This window comes from Haliotis rufescens, unplaced genomic scaffold, assembly GCF_023055435.1.
Source record: "Haliotis rufescens isolate VD_foot unplaced genomic scaffold, xgHalRufe1.0.p SCAF_43, whole genome shotgun sequence".
Taxonomy (NCBI): domain Eukaryota; kingdom Metazoa; phylum Mollusca; class Gastropoda; order Lepetellida; family Haliotidae; genus Haliotis; species Haliotis rufescens.
Genome location: NW_025964146.1, coordinates 545,874 through 562,255, shown reverse-complemented (window position 1 = coordinate 562,255; position 16,382 = coordinate 545,874). Strand labels below are relative to the sequence as shown.

General features: G+C 38.8%; 1 long non-coding RNA gene across 1 annotated transcript; it reads right to left on the bottom strand.

Moving 5' to 3' along the window:
* Positions 1-2,303: 2,303 nt before the first annotated feature.
* Positions 2,304-5,235, bottom strand: LOC124116663. Its single transcript, XR_006858146.2, has 3 exons — positions 5,206-5,235; positions 3,257-3,284; positions 2,304-2,403 (listed from the first exon to the last, which is right to left on the bottom strand). It is a non-coding gene; the product is annotated as an uncharacterized LOC124116663 (long non-coding RNA).
* Between the last annotated feature and the right edge of the window lie 11,147 nt (positions 5,236-16,382).

Below are 16,382 nucleotides of genomic sequence, written 5' to 3'. Positions count from 1 at the left end.
CTTACATTCCTACTTTATCAATTACATGAGAGTTTTAATGACAATTTGACAAACAAAGAAAGTAATTTAACAGGGTAAGTGTATTCGTCGTCAAGACAGTCGTCACTTATTTGTAAACATAACGGTCAATCGGCTGCAAGTTCAACTCCAAGCATGGTTGTGGTCATCTATTACCGTGGGGAATTTTGACTGGTGGCAGCGATAGTATAGAGAGCTTCCTTTGCTTTGCTTGGATTGCCCAGGTACCTTCGGGTAGGCACCCACTAAAGGTTTTGTGTCCCTAGGCTGTCCAATGTGAAATAAACTGCGCCCACTTATTTCCACCAAACTGTTGTTTTTGTTTTACTTTCTGATGGTTAGCATAATAACTGAAATAATATTTATCAGTTATAGTCTTTTTCAATATTTTCAGGTATCATGTTTGCTATGTACATGATGTAAATAAATACAGTGTTGTGATGTAACAGTTGTTTTGGTCAATAACAGTTGCATGTATGGATGGTATAGTATAATCTGCTTGATTGGTGCTTTATGATAGGTAATTATTCCTAGTTTCGTTGTTGTTTCAGGGCACTAGCCACCCGGCCAAAGTAACCTGCCGCCCTTACCTAACCCTTATTTCACCATTTTTACTTTTCTTCATTTTTAAAGTTAATAAACCTATGCCCACAAAAAGAAAAAAATATGTTTTACTTCTACGAGCCGGACCTGGCTAAACACAACATCTGCTAATGATGTAGTCAGAATCGCACAATCGACTCTGCTTTTGACAGATATTTCTTATGAATATGGAAAGTGTTTTGTCACATGTATTTCAGAGAATTAATCATCAGTGTTGGGGAAATTTGAAAGCGCAATAAAAATTATGATTAAAACATTATTTTTTGGACCGAGCGCCCTCTAAAGTAACAGTGTTGTTTACTTTTTTAGTATTATGCAGACGAATACTCCTAAATATGATAAACATATATTACATATTGACAATGGTGATGAAATTGGGTTCTTTTAAATCAACAAGAGAATATAATGTAATTCCTTATATTTGAAAATAAGATCAAAAGAAATGTCTTACAATTGCAACATAATGATTGGACATGAATACATACATTAGATAATCATTACATTTTCATAAACAAATAAATACATAATCATGTATCCAAGCTATTTTCTCAGATATTTCTCAGACCATTTTCACTAATCTCCATTTTTAAAGTTCGACTCTGCTTAGGAAAGATATTTCTTATGAATATGGAAAGTGTTTTGTCACTTGTATTTCAGAGAATTAATCATCAGTGTTGGGGAAAGCGCAATAAATATATTTTTGACCCAGTGCCCTCTAAAGTAACAGTGGTGTTTACTTTTTTAGTATTGCAGACGAATACTCCTAAATATGATAAACATACATTACATATTGACAGTGGTGATGACATTGGGTTATATTTGAAAATAAGATCAAAAGAAATGTCTTACAATTGCAACATAATGATTGGACATGAATACATACATTAGATAATCATTACATTTTCATAAACAAATAAATACATAATCATGTATCCAAGCTATTTTCTCAGATATTTCACGGAGTTGAAAATTCGTAATCACAAAATTAGGACTAAATTATGAATGATTCTTTAGCTTAATTGGAATAAAAAATCACTTTCTTGATCAGTACAAATGTGTTCTCTTAGTAGTCCTTTAGTATACACTAATATTTTCTCCAGAGCTTTAGGTTCATTTAAAGTCAATAACACAATGTGACAAGGCCTAATGGGTAAATAACGAATTTGTAACATCGTCACTCCCCAAAAATTATATGAATGATCTTTTAAATATTCAATTTCTGAGTATGTGATTTGTAATGTTACCTCCAAAGTCAAAGACTACCAACATTACTATGAAGAGCACGGGAATTACCTCAGATACGGTTGAACTTTACTCTATAAGTTTCTCTTAGCGTGCGTTTAACAGAGTAAGCATGACCTGCTCGACCTGTATATCCGCCCCTCAGACAATTTGCATAGTAAGTGTATTGTGTTGCCTTACGCCGACCCAGCAATACTAGCATCATACGACGGCGGCCTGTATATAATCCAGTTTGGACCAGAGAATCAAGTTATAGCGATTCCGTTGACGAGATTGCCTGTTTATTGATTGTTTATGGAGTTTGAAAAACAAATACCGATGTGTTTACACAGTGTTTACCTTTCTCAGGAAATATCTTCCTGTCCATGATTAGATCATCGTCCCAGAAAGATGTCGCCATCATATCCCTCGTCCATTTGACTCCGAGTTCCTTCGCGAAGCCTTCGCAGGAGTAGAGAGCTGTGACGCTGAATTCATATCCCTTGCGTGATAGAAAGCCCGTCAACTGGTGCCAACTGCATGTTTTCTCGACGTCAAGAACTGACACATGTGCAAGAAACAAACATCTTTAAGTACTTGTCCTGCTTAATATATGTGAATAACATAATTGGTCTAGAAAGGGTTTCTAGGTCTTACTCCCTGGGACATGTTGATGTAACATACGAAGCTTGACCTTTTCAAAATTTACATGAGTGGAACGATCGATCTTTCTTTAATTCCTCAATCATCTTTTGTGTTCATTCCCATAGGGATATTCAAATAGATATATCGCTCCCCTTGCCCCAGGATGTGAAGAACTATTTGTATAGCAACAGAAGTTGCCATAACGTCACAATGGACATTGGCTAGGACGTAACAATCAATAATGATGTCACAACGGTATTTAAAAAAGGATATCGAGTGATGAAGTCCGTGTCCATGGGCATATCTTTCCAATGTTTTGAAATGTGATATTTTCGTTCGGAAGTAACTGATTACAACATGTGTAAAGTTTAGAAATATACGTCCTTTGCTTCCTTTGTTTACAGAAACAGAAATTCTTACTTGCACTTCAAAAACCTGCATGCAGGATGAATAATGGACCTGTATGGTATAATATATGAAAAGACAAATCAGGATGTTGTGGATCTCAACCCTTCATATGATGACAATGTGCATATTTTGTATATTGTCAAAACTGCCAAAAAACCAAACCTACTTGTAAATCAACTAAACACTGCAGCTCTTTTTCTTTAAGAACAAAATAATATAATTTCATTTATGATTCATTCCCTCTTCGTTTTCAATTTCACCATTTGGCACTACCAACTGGCATAATATCACACAGTAGATGAATACATATCTTTGGATAAATACATACTGACAAATAAAGCAAAGGATGCAGTAGACTTACCAAGAATAATCCTAGGATTCCCGAGCTCCTGTTCAAACCAAAAACAATCAATTGAGAAACGTTTTTGAAGAACTAACACTTACATTGCTTAATGATATGCATTTGCGAAGAACCATTTCATTATCCAGTTTCAAAGACGTATTTTTTTCTCAAAACCCCCACAACAGTTACCTAGTCATTCCTTCATCCGTAGACATATGCAATACGTATGTAGTAATTGTTATGCATTTTTCCTATATAATGTCTGTACTACCATTGTAAATGCCCTTATTAATTCCCTGTAAGGCTTCGTGTCGAGTCAAATTCAAAAGACGCCCTGATATAAATAGTCATCCAAGCAGAATGCACTTATTTGTGAGATTCCTCATTAGAGCGATATACACTCTTCAAAAAAAGGAAACGCACAGGTGGTATGTATTTAATTGAACCTGACCACACAAAATTCTGGAATATAAATTGGATTTATAAAATTGGAAAATGTTGGTGGCCTGATATTCGACAAACGGTGCGTCAAAACGCAGCCGTTGTCGATCTGCTATGTCTTTTCACACTTGTTCAAAAATGTCATGGAGGAAAACAGTAAAGCAAAATGCACGCGCAACGTATGGCATTCGCTACTCGTGGTAGTGGCTATAAAAAAGCAAGCATAAGCCAATAATCGTCATTCAATTGTCAACATTTTCGAAAATGCCGAGACTCAGCGATGCCAGTCGGAACTTCGCCAAAGGGCGTATCCAAAGAGGAGAATCACAGACTTCTGTTGCATGCCACTTCAACGTCCACCTCAGCACCATGTGCCACCTTTGTGACCGATACACACAGTTCAATTCCACTGCAGACCGTTCGAGAACTAACCAACCAATAGTTACCACCCCTGCACAGGATCGCTACATTTGACTGTTACACCTACGTCATCCAAATGCCACAGCTACGGAGACTGCAGGACGCATCCCTGGTTTGAGGAGGATATTGGACCAGACTGTCAGTAACCATCCTCGCGAGCCTTGAATCCAACCCAGAAGACCAGCTATTGTCCCTGTTGTGCAACAGATCCATCGGCAGCAACGCTTGCGTTGGTTCCATACCTTACAGCCTTGGAATTTGAGAAACTGGAGACGAGTGTGGTTTAGTGATGAATCACAATTTCTTCTTCACCGGCGAGATGGAAGACAACGTGTTTATCGTCGTCGAAATGAGCGTTTGGCCCCACATTGTGCACGTAAATTTGACAAATTTGGTGGCGGTAGTGTGATGGTGTCGGAGGCCATATCCTACACCATGAGATATGACTTGGTTGTGGACAGCAAATCACTACATGAATTCTTCAACCTCACCTTCTTCCAATTATTGACCACCAGAGGGAACTGTTTCAACATGACAACGCTCTATCGCACACAGCCCGTGACACGGTAGACTACCTTCATAATGCCAACACCAACGATTTGCCCTGGCCGTAGAGATCTCCAGATCTCAACCTCTGGGATGAACTCGATCGACGTGTACGTCAACGTCAGTACACGCCACAGACACTCCCACAACTGGCCAACGCTTTACAAGCAGAATGGTGCAGAATTCCGCAGGACAGAATTTGTACACTTATCCAGTCAGTGTCGAGAAGATGCAGAGCCGTCATTGCTGCCTGGGGCAGTCACACGAGATACTGAGTGGCCTTATGTGACATGACATTGAACAGTTTTCAATGCCTTTGTAGAACGACAATATTTGACTAATGAGCTCCAAAATTTCATATTTGTATCCATGATATTAAATTAAATATATCGACTTTATTAAGTACAATAAATTTACTAAAAATCTTCCTGGGGGGTCCCTTCTTTGAAGAGTGGCCTTGGCTATGTATCGGGAAATAATTGAAATATATTGATAGTGCACTACGTTATTGATGATATGCTTTTCATTTTCCACTAATTTGTTTCTACAATTGCTCAAACCTTAAATGCAAAAAGAACCCTGATGTCCGTTAGACTATTCAAAGTCTCCTTAATCTGCAGTATGTCCGCCTTCTCATCCCTCCCCTCTTTTGGGGGCAAGAATATGTCCACTTTGTAGAAAAGTGCGTCTCTGTCATCATCCGCACCGAGGACAGACAGGCTGAGACACGAGAAGGTGATCAGACCAGCAACCAACAGCAGCATTGTTGTGAGTCTTTAATCACAAGAATAGAATAAAATGGGAATAATTGAGGTAAGCAGGCAAGCTCTGGTCATAACAAGATGATTTATGAATAGGTTAGAGCACGAGGATCTGGTGTATAAACGTTGAAATGGTTAGAGTCTGGTTAGAGAATTCTTTTGCTCTGACAAGAACCAAGGACCTATTTCTGGACTATGTGGATATGTCGTGGAACTGTGAGTCGTGGACAGAAAAGTTAAAATCGTATGGGAAATGGGTTTCTTGCTATGTGTTATGAAAAGAATAAAGACCACATAACTGATATTGAATATAAACTTATCAATGTAAGTTAACTTTTTTCAGCTGAAATTGAATAATAATAAAAACGCCTTTCGGTTATCTAATGAAATCTCTGTTAAAAGCAGTCCAATGTACGATTCTGACTGTAACATGATCATGCATCTATAACTCACTAACAAAAAGTGATGACAGCAGGTGTTCGTGAATAGTCGAGGGTATCCTGCCCATCGTCACAAACACATGCAAATGCAAGTCTATTTGTCAGCTGAAAACAGCAAGGGAACTAGTAAAACAGGGAGTTGCATGAGGAATATTGCTCACATACATGGGACGTTTACTGCTGGAAAGTTAAAGTCGTAGCTCCTGTCTTGTGGCTTGTTTGTTGTCACTCTAAATCTTTATGCGCAGATCGAAGTATGTTTCTAGTTCTGATGGGTAAATCAATGGTAAGGTCTTGACTATTTGAATATAATTGAACGCCATTAGGCCATCGATATAACTGAGGCTTAAGTTCATCTATGTGGCGACATTCCCGTGTTTTGATAAATAAACAAACATATGCATAAATAATCAGATTAGCAAGGGGATGCCTACTTCGTGATGATTGTCCGACCCAAAGTTTCACGTAGATGTTATCTAGGAAGAAGTCCATGCACATATTGTTTTCTCAGTAAACATTTTTGACAAACTGCCATGAACCTTTGAAGACAGAGTTGCATCTATGGTCATCACGTTTGATGACAAATGCCCCATGGATACTTATCGATGATGGGTTTTGCGGGACACATTCTGTCACAGAAATCCCAACATTGTTGATGCACAGAAAACACACACACTCCCAATACATCCATGCTTCGTTAGCGGTACTTGCAACATGGTATGGCCCCTTTTATCGGAAGAAGCCATTTACATTTACACATCCTAATTAACTACCTTTGACGCCGTCGCTGCAGTATCCTATTTGTGTGATTCCTAGAAAAGCATTACATCTTGCATAGGATTGGAACAAGCTACCAATGTCCGATAATGAGTACTACATTATATATACGTGTTACTAAAATTGGTTCAAACGCAACGACAATTGCTATATTTCCTTATTCTATTATTTTCAATTCTTGTCAAACATCAACTATAACTGTGTCATATGAACAATACCTTCCTATCAAATAATAACACGTCTCTATGTTCACAACGTTACCGCGAATGAATATTAATTGTTGTCAATCACCAATCCTATGGTCGAGATGAATGTGTGCAAAAATCAAACTAAAATAGTGCAGATAAAGTACTCCCTAAGCCCAGATTTGACGGAAACCTCGACGACGTGGCCTCAAAGTCACATTTACAATACTTTAAATAAGAAATGTCATATAATCAAACGAAATCGAAAATAAGTCTGAGAACATTGAAGGGTTAATAGATTAAGATTGAAGTTGACATGCTTATATATGTACACATGTATGTCTATATGTAGACATGAAATATGATCGAGATCAATCAACAGATGTATAATTTACTTAAAGCCCCAACATCCGATCAGCCTAATCGGGGTGCATGCGCAGTAAATATTTTACGTATAAGGAAAATGGGCGGAGCTTACTATTTATAGTAACCCACGTGTCTCAATCTAAAATACATGTGGTAATCGGCAACAGGTGAACACCATTATGCACATCATCGTAGGTAACAAATTAACGTTGTTAATCTATTAAAATCATTTAAATTTTTTTTACCTACGTTTACTCGAGGAAAATGGCGACATAGTCCTTCCAAATCTGATCCCACATGTTGTAAGTTTTCCGTTTGAGGACTTTGGTCTCGGCCTGACGTCTTGGGTTTCTAGCATCCATGACATATCTTGATGATGTTGTTGGTCTATTTACGTGTTCATTCCAGTCTAATACTGCCATATTCGTCCGAAAACGATAAACATCGTCAGAAAAATTAATTCTCTTGTTATGATATTGTAGCAGTGAATTGTTGAAACTTTCAACAAAAAACGTGTCCATACAATGAAAGTAGTCGTCGGTATGTTTATACACAACAGTATTTTTCAAAGCTTGACACAGAAGTAGCTCAGCCTTTGGGTCACAAATAAGTGTTTTGGATGATTCATAGTGCGCGTCTTGTCTACATCTCGACGTTTCTGAACAGTTATTATGGATATCCTTGTAATGATTGACCACATTCATAATATTATCGCGGAGCTTGTTGGCATCTTGATCGCAGTTCCTAATGCACCAATAAAAATGAGTCTTGATACTTCCTGCTTTGTCCGATAACTCGCGATGCCACGTCACATCCTCTTTGTATTTTGGACCCAAACACACACATTTAACCTCCTTTGTAACATTTTTCGTAGCATGCCATGTGTCATTTGTTGACGTTGTATCAGGGCGCTCCTCCCTGATAAATTTATTTATGACCGAATTCCTGTCATGACAATGTAATTTCACATGTACTCCGACACCATTGTCAACACTATCAAGATATTCATAGATACGCTGAGTTCCAATAAGTTCGTGTTTTTGTGTGCAGGCATTGTCTACTTTTGATACAGTTTCCGTCCTGATAACTTTGTGAGTGTTAGCTCCAATGCAAACAACATCAGTAAAACGGGAGTTTTTCCGTGTGGCATGGCGAGCGTCAGTGAGAATATTAATTCCATCCATATTCGGGTAGGTCACAATTTCTTCTAAAAGTGCATCCTCGCATGATTCACGACTTAAATCACAAACGACTTCTTTATAGTTTGAAAACATGTCAGATATGTAAGCTGAACCAAGTCTTCCAATGTCAGCTGCTTTCGCAAATCTGTCGTACTGATTGGGTAACATTCCAGACACAAGGTATCCATGACACATGCGAGAGTTTACCAAATATTTATTACCAAGATAGGGTGAACTGGGCCATATTATCACATGATCTTTTTCACATCTGAAAGTAACATAGGCAACATGTCCAATCATTTTCATGTCCAATTTCTGAGCAGGAAACGAGCATGACAAACTGTGCGAATAAAGTCGACCACAGAGCTTTTCAAGAGCATTTTCAGAGGCACAAAACATCTTTTGATTGCATTCATCCGTATTTTCACACTTGCAGAATGAAGAATCACGCGTAAAAGATTCGTCAGTAATATTCCCATCGTTTGCATCATCTGTTAAAACGTTTGCACGGACTGGATCGATATTTTTCTCAATAAAATATGAGAAAGTATTATCGAGAAGTTGTTTGTTTGTCACAAGATTAGGGTTCCCTTCTCCAAGAAAAGTTTTGATTTTCTTCGCTTGTTCATAAATGAAATCAATCTCGTCTCTGTTTTCAGCTGAAAAGTTAATTTTTCCTTGTGGTGAAGTTTTTCTCTCCGAATTTCTTCGTTTCACAGCTTCTGGATTGTCTTTTGAATATTTTCTCCTTATCCCGTTACTATCGCTTAACATTCTAGCAATACCTGCCATTTTTAACAATATTCGTCACTCTAGATCTACAGATCGGTTGCATAAAATCAGCAGACAACAAAAAGAGAAAAGCGGGAAATTGGGCGTGGCTTATGTAACCCATAGGGGTGTGACAGGTGACTTTCGCTTTTGATAAGAGTTTAACTTTGAGACTTTTTCGAGAACCTAACTTGAGTTGCATATATATTGTTTATATAATACAAAATTGGTCGGTTTTGATTGTTTGAATGCAATGAATGCCATTAACCCTCCAGACCAACACAACCCATCCAACCCGTCGTGTATTAGACTACCCACCAACGCTTGGGTCACGCGACATAAGAAACAGCTGACCAAAACAACGCGCTACCATTATTTTGAGGGTTGTAGAGGGTGCTTTTCATAAGTTGAAATTTTGATTTATGACGACTAGCCATGCCTAAATATGCTTATTTGTAATGTGAAATGATACTTATTCACGGTAAATAATGAAACATTCCTTAAATCGCTACAAATCGTATATTCATCAAACTTTTTCATGATGTGTAATATATCTTTCATATAATGAGCGCTTCCAAATTCTATCGGTTTCTAATGGGTGTTACAACCAAGAAAATTTTGACAGGTCGCTTTCACGTTCGTTCACTGCTTATATATTTCAACGCTTTCATGATGTCATCCAAGTTCACTATTACACTAAATGTTGATGAAATGCAACAAGAAGCCATTCGAAGTTTATTCAATTACTCGGGATGGGATTACGATGCCGCAGTGCAGGACGTTTCGTCGTGTGATGCCAGTGTTCAGACGCGGGAAAGTGATGCAACGATTGACGAAGCCATGGAAGACAAGTTGAGTGATGCAAGTGTAGATGTCACCGGTGAAGAAGATTCGTCAGAGAAACCCCCTACTTTTATTGATGCTGGGGATGAAGTGAACGTTTTAGATTGTGATCTGAATGTCAGTATCGACGATCGTTTCCAGGAAATTCAGGAATGTGAATTTTGTTTTTGCCGCCCGTGTGTGACATTTCCTCAAAGATGGCTTGGCCGAGGCTCCGCCCCTCACGACAGAAATAGTGGGGTTCGCAGGACTATTTACAAGAACTATTGGTCGATGTTGGATAGACGAAATGCATGGAGGAATCCAAGGTATCTTTCCAAGAAGACAAGACTGTTGAATCGTGACCATTTGGACGAAACTGTTGTTTGTGTGCGCCGGGAAATTATGCCCAATTGTGTTTTGAACCATGTTCGTGGATTATATCCAAACATTCCTAATCGGGATTATATGGGACATAGGTGGTGGTAGTCTTCAAAACTCTTTCCAAGAACTGTTGGACGATGTTGGACAGAAGGAATGATTTGAGGAATCATCGAGGGATCTTTTCAAGACTGTTGACTCGTGACTGTACGAAACTGTTGATGATAATTCGGACTAGTGTGCGCCGTGAAATTATGCCTGATTGTGTTTTGAATCATGCATGTGCTCGTGGATTCAAATACATTGTATATTCTGAATATGGATTTTATGGAACATACGTGGTGATAAATATGCTAAATAAGTTGAAAGGTAAGACGCCTCCTGAAGTAAACATCGACTATTCATAACCTGCATATTTCTATAAACAAGCACTGTCTACATATTTCAAATTGATCATCTGATTTGTAGAAATCGAATCAAGAATTACTTCATATTGTGTATATGTGTAAACTGTTATATTAACATGTCCACCAAAGATGATAGATTTGTGTATAAATAAACTACATATTGTCGACATTATAACTTTTATTTATTTTGTATAAGTTAATTTGCATAGTCCCGTTTACAATGTTTTCGCCAAATGCGGTGCACAAAACAGTCGTAAACTGTATGGGTATGTGTTCATTGTGGTACTGAACTTAACGTCTTTGTAATGCCATTTGGTAGTTTCTTGGCAGTTTCGTTGCAAGTAAACAAACACTTCGAGAAGTTGTGCCATGTGCGAGTTCGCCACGTGGTTTACTATAATTAGATTCGCTCGCGCAGTAGATGTCAGCTGACCGAAGGCTAACTCCTCCCACTCCTGTTGTTTCACAGACGACTGGATTTTTTACAACCAAACATCAGATCGAATGTAATATTTTTTTATATCGTGTGACTTTTGTTACACTGACTGGTGTAGGGCAAATCTGTCTGCCAAGATTTTGATGTGAATGTTGTCTCGTTCTTTAGTTATTCAAGATTTTGGGTCACCGATTACTGGCTGACCGATCATCGCAACGTCTGTCAAACACTAAGATCTCGCAAAATACCGCGCTATTTATAGTCCGGTTGGGACTTTAATAACATACTCTGATTATCAACAGAATTGCATATAAAGTGTATATAACATCGCAACTGTTTCATTGAAACCTAGATCTTGTTGAAGCGATTTCATACATGTGTATTGTACGTAATATATAAGCTTGCATAGAGCATTGCCATGTCAGTGTGTTTCATGTTGCTAGTACATGCAATCATAAATATGGCAGTCACGACAGAAACGTGCTGCTTTCCACATACATGATAGGAAAACAGGATATATTTGCATGAATCCATTGGTCTAGAACGGTTTTATACTGATTAATGAAAGTGTCAAGAAATCGATAAACATTTGTAGTGTAAAGAAATTTCTCTTTTTTTCCAATATTCGTAACGTATATTTAATTGGAATGCACGTTTGTAGAATACCTACCTGTTGTTATAATGCCTATTTAAAAAATTTCACTGTCCTTAGGACTTCCATGCATGATAAACGTCCAAATGTCTTCAGTTGTAAGAAGGTGTATGACGCTCAATGACCATTGTTCATGTACATTTGGGGCAGAAAAGAGAGCGGGGCGGGTGTTGATATGCCGCCTTATTCACACACAAGTATAAACCTATATTACATATATAAGTATTTTCAATGTGTTATACTTGTATAATGTCCCTGTGGGGACCCGGGGAAGATAATCAACAATGTGTCCTCAGCACCCAATTGCTGATCGTAAAAGGCGACCGAATTGGGCAGCCTGTTTGCTGTTTGCGACCCTGTGTCAACAGAGGAAGGGATTCTGGTGGTTGAGGGCGACGGAGCCGTCAATAGTGCTCCCTAGTCGGGGCACCACTTCAACCCTAACTTTAACGGGCGGTAGAAAGGGCCGGATTTTATCAATCAATTCACACAAATATTTGAAATTTAAAAACAAATCTATATAATATGTCTTATATATTTGTATGAATCTATATAATGTGCTTAGAGCCCTATGCCCAGAAGGCGGTGGCTCATGGGCCAATCTGCAGCTGGTGATGCTGACCTCCGAATTCTGTACGTCTCAAATTAATTGTCATGGGCCGAACCAGCCTGTCCCTTAATTTGGTAGATAGTTATAGCTTTTCGCGTCAGATTTGCTGGAGTGTAACACCCATTTATCCACGGTCGTAGAAGCTTGGAAATCTGCTGCAGCATATTGTCCTAGTAGACACTCCATGGTAGGTGGGGAAAAGGGGTGCTGAATCATTTTCCTTTCGACATGGCTTCCCAACACCCTGGTTCAAAACGTAGATACATTGAATCTGACGAAAATACCACCAACCGATCTGACTATTGGCCACGTTTTTGTTATTATCGAAGCTTGTGACAAAGAACCCATAAAACTAAATCCGTTTGCAATCTCAAAAGCTATACCTGGTACCTGCGGAGAGGTTACAAATGTCACCAAGCTTCGATTCGGTTCTCTCCTTGTGGAATGTGCACGGAGACAGCATTCCATCAATCTTCTCTGTTTGAAAGAGTTTGTAAATATCAAGGTTGCCGTCTCTGAACACAGGGCACTGAACTCACACAAGGGAATTGTCCGTGACAGGGCTCGCTGGATGTCCGGCATAAACGAGGATGAAATAGTCAAAGAACTTGTCCAACAGTCCGTCACAGCTGTTAAACGATTTACGGTCAAAAAGGATGGTGTGGTTGTAGAGACCAACACCTATCTCTTCACTTTCGCCCGTTCGAAGATTCCACAATCAATCAAAGCCGGTTACTGTTACATCGGAGTGGAGGTGTACATCCCCAATCCACTCAAGTGCTACACCTGCCAAGCGTTTGGACATGGATCCAAGTCGGGCCATGCCTCTGCTGTCTGTTACCGCTGCGGTGACAAACATGAGGCCACTGACTGCAGAAGGAAGTGAGGTTTTCAACTGCGGTGTGAACCATATGGCATCTTCCAAATCCTGTCCTGTCTGGCAACATGAATTACAGACTATGAAAATCAAGACCGAACAAAACCTATCCTACTATGAAGCTAAGAAGAGGGTTGTAGGTCCTCTTGCAGCCTATTCTTCTATCTCTTACTCTTCTGCTGTCTCTCGTCCTCCTCTCACCACTGACTCTATCGACTGCCAGTCTGACCTGACATGGGTCAAGCATAATCCATAGCCCTGGTCCACTTAACACTATTCTTCGAGCTGTCCGTGTTACTTTGAACGTAGTGTTTACACTGTGTTCACTGTATAATCATCAATTCCAGAGGTTTCAAAACCAGTATGAGAAGAAAAAAGTCAATTTTAACTCTGAAAATGGTGAGGACTATAACGAAACATTTTCACTCCATGAATTATATGCTACCCTAGGGCAATCTCATTAAACTGCAGCAAAAGCCGACAACATCCACTATCAGCTCCTAGAACACTTGCCCGATTCTTGTTTGGAAACGTTACTTAGTGTATTTGATATATGGACAACCGGAAATTTCCCTTCTTCGTGGCACAATCCTATTATTATTCCTATTACAAAGCAAAGCCTAGAAGGGATAATACAGATCCATCCAACTATTGTCCAATATCATTAACTAGCTGTGTTTATAAAACCATGAAGCGAATGGTCAACAATCGATTAGTCTGGTACCTGGAGTCCAAAAACATCCTGAGTGACATCCAGTGTGGTTTCCGAAAAAAAACAGAAGTACCAATGACCATTAGAATCATTTATTAAAAATTCCATTGTCAACAAACAACATACTGTATCAATCATTTACGATCTAGAGAACGCATATGATACAACGTGGAAACATGGTATTTAAAAAGATTTGCATGCATTTGGATTGAGGGGCAGATTACCTCAGTTCATGTCTCAATTTTTAAACAACAGACAATTTAAAGTACGAATGGGCTCTACCCTGTCAAATCATTTTGATCAAGATCAGGGCGTCCCTCAAGGCAGCATACAATCAGTCACACGTTTCCGCATCAAAATTAAAAGTCTCACTAAAGTATTAAACAATAACGTTGATGGTTCACTTTTTGTGGACGATTTCAACATTTCTTGTCGTGGTAAGAATATGAATACAATAGCAAGACAGCTACCGCTCTGTCTCAGCAAATTTCAAAAACGGCTTCAAATGTTCTCAATCCAAAACAAACTGTAGTCACTTTTGTCGTAAATACAAAACTCACAAGGATCCAGATTTTTTTTTAGATAGTACTCCTATCAAGGTTGTAGAGGAGGCCAAATCCCTGGGCCTCATGTTTGACCATCATCTCACATTCTTACCACACATCAAATATCTCAAGGCAAAGTGCCTGAAGGCTCTCGACTTGTAAAAAGCCGTTTCAAATTTTGAGTGGGGAGGGGATCAGACCACCCTCCTTCACTTATACAGATCGTTAATACGCTCCAAACTAGACTATGGTTCCATTGTCTGTGGTGGAGCCTGCATAAGCAACTTAGAAAAATTGGACACAATACACCATCAGGGCCTAAGACTCTGTCTTGGAGCTTTTAGGACCTCTCCCGTGGACAGTTTGTATGTGGATGCCGATGAATCTTTCACTCGAACTGCGGCACATTAAACTTTCACTGCAATACATAAGTAAATTGCACTCAAATAAATCCAATCCAGCATACAATTGTATTTTCCACCCTCAGTATGAAAACCTATTTCGAAATCTATTAAACCTGGTTCCAACACTTGGAATCAGAATTCAACCAGACATCACTGCAGCTAAAATAGATCTTAATATTATATCACCTTACCGTCTTCTGTCTTCTCCTCCCTGGCAGATGGTGACGCCAGAAGTAGACCTTACTCTAACCCAGCTAAAAAAGTCAGAAACTAATCCGTTGGTATATCAACAATCTTAAAACCAATTACGCACCAAATATAATTCTCACAGGTCCATTTTCACAGACGGGTCCAAGGATGGTTGCACAGTTGCAAGTGCAACAATCACTGGTTTTCTGGCAGGGGAGAGACTAACACACTTTTTCGTTTTGAGGGGATATAGCCCCAAGTACAATCACACTATTTATTATCTTAGTTAATTGATGTCCCTTACTCGTCATCACATACGGTGGGGTAATGACGATATTCAATGGCCACTCGATTTTTGCTTCGATCATAGTCCATTTATTATCATCGTTGCGAGTAAGATTATACGAAGTGTTTTTATTGAGTCTACTAACGTCGACATCGGTTAAATCTTCTAGATGACCTGTGAATGCAACTTCTTTCAGCTTGTATACATAATCTTGTAAGTGTAAAGCGTATAACTTACCATCAGTACCGGGTTTACCAAATCCTTCTGTGTCTCCGAGATCGGAAAGCACAATTGTATTACATTGTCTGAGCCTTCCAGGGCCTGATGAATCGACCATTATTTATAATATGGAGTGTTACACTCAAGTATCCTATATGTACAGGTTGATGTTTTACATCTAATACAGAAATTTTGAGGTCTGAAATAATACACGCTTTGATTTTTTATATTGTTATGATGAGAAAGATTCTGTTCTACAGCTATTGTATTTTTCATCTTTGACTCGAATAGCTCTGAGTAGAGTTGAAGGACTTTCTAGTTGAATATTATCCGTTGTACTGACCTGATGAACTCTTTATAGGGAACTAAATCGGGTAATTTAACTCCATGCACTGTTTTGTTGGGTGGTATTATTGCCAATTTTCTTTCTCCTTTTACAATTCCAAGTGTTTCTGATAAGTACGGGTGAAGATCTATTTCCTTTTCTCCAACGCTTAATTTCAGCATCACATTCGACTCATTTTGTGTGAGACTAATTCCATTAGGTTTAAAAATTTCATCATTGAGTGAGCATACGCTGTAATACCCATCAGGTATAACAATGCGAGTGTGATCAATACCTAATTCACCTAAGATATTATTACCTCTTGCAGCATTTATATTGGTCCACTGCGGGTAATATGTTACATCGCATTGGGCGACTTCAAGTTGACCAT